A 1873-nucleotide genomic window follows, 5' to 3' on the forward strand; every position below is an offset into this window, starting at 1 on the left:
GCACGCACGCACGCACGCACGCACGCACGCACGCACGCACACACACACACACACACACAGCCGGGGTTGACCCTTCATTGGCCAATCGTCATGCAAAAGCGCTCCCGTGTGCAGCATTGAACGCGAAATAGGGCATCGGACCATACCTGCATCAGTACCCTCGTGCGGACAATAGCACCCCGGCAGCAGCCTCAGAGTAACAGAGGCGCGGACTGCCGTGACCATAGCGATGTTTTTCTAGCGGCATCAATGTCAAGACTGTTCGATAATGCATGCATCAGCAGCCGTACGCTGCCGTTCCCCGGGTTACTCTACCGGTCTGTATACCAGCTAGCCATGTTTGCCCGCCCCGTGTTCGCCCAGAGGCTAGCTGTGGCTTGTATTGTATGTAGCGAATTGCGTTTATGTCGGTAATAATCTCGAGATAAATATCTCTATAAAGGAACTTTACGCGTGTACGTATACATCAATCGGCGTTCAATGAACCGAGGGGTTATAGTGTAATACCTAGTAACGTGTACGCGCGCACACGAACATGCACGAATGCACGCACACAAACACGAACGCACGTGTACGCAAGAACGAACGACTGCACGGAGATAGCCACACACTTGTCTCACCTTCATTCATCAAGCATTTTCATTTACATATTTAGGGAACATCTGATGGTGGTTTCTGGTTCTTTCGAAGTCGCCAGTTGTGCCCACGCCAATGTCTGCCATGTAGACTCCCACACGACATTGTGTATCTCGGTGTAAACATAGCCAAGGTCCTTTGTGCCTTACCGAAAACAATTTTGTTTTAGAGGCCAAGTGACCTTGCGGGAAAAAAGATTATCTGTTAGGCCACGTACAAACACACGTTTTCGGGTAATTCAGAGCGAATCTACACTAACGATAAGCTGTTCTTACTGGGTATTAGCGAAAGACAGTCGTCCACCAGGAAGGATGGCAGTCATACAGCCAGTGTGAGAGGGGTTGGCGGGCTAGTTACGTCCGAAAGAACGGACCACATATATGTATGTACAGGCCCGTCGGAGCCGCTACGGTTGGTACGGGATTGACCGTACCACTTTTTAGCCTAAAAAAAAAGAAGAAAAAAGGAAAAGAAAAAAAGAGAGATGGAGAGGGAGAAGAAAAGAGAAGAGAAAAGGAGAGAGAGAAAGGGAGAAGAAAAGAGAAGAGAAAAGAAGGGAGAAGGTGGGAGGGTGATAAATGTCATGATCATAGGCTGATCGTAGGCTTATCACCAGGGTAATAAGCTGGTAGCGGAGTAGCGGGGAAGCTGGTAGCGGGGAAGAACACGAACATCGAAGTGTGTTTGCCTTTTTTTCATTATTATGAAACGCATTATTACATAAACCGAAGAACAGCATATATGCCACAAAACTTTTTCATCCAATCGCAAATCTTAAAAATAATATCCTCAAGAAAGTGATAAATTAAGCTCGCCACCTGACCGTGAAACCTCCTATTTATAGGTTAGGGTTAGCAGCTTGACTTCAATTTCTATTTAATGAAGAGTAATTTGTCCTTTTCTGCAGTACAATAAAAGGATAAAAAAAATCACTTTAAAAAATTACTAATATGTATGTATGTATGTATGTATGTATGTATGTATGTATGTATGTATGTATGTATGTATGTATGTATGTATGTATGTATGTATGTATGTATGTATATGTGTGTATGTGTATGTGTGTGTGCTCGCGTGTAAGTGTGCATGTGTATGTGTATGTGTGTGTGCGTGCGTGCGTACGTGAGTGTGCACGCGTGTATGTGTGTTCGTGCGCGCGTGAATGCGTGTGTGTATGTGTATGTGTGTGTGCACGCGTGTATGTGTGTATGTGTATGTGTGTGTGCACGCGTGTATG

Source organism: Priapulus caudatus, unplaced genomic scaffold (assembly GCF_000485595.1).
Source record: "Priapulus caudatus unplaced genomic scaffold, Priapulus_caudatus-5.0.1 Scaffold3, whole genome shotgun sequence".
In the NCBI taxonomy this organism is placed as follows: Eukaryota; Metazoa; Priapulida; class Priapulimorpha; order Priapulimorphida; family Priapulidae; genus Priapulus; species Priapulus caudatus.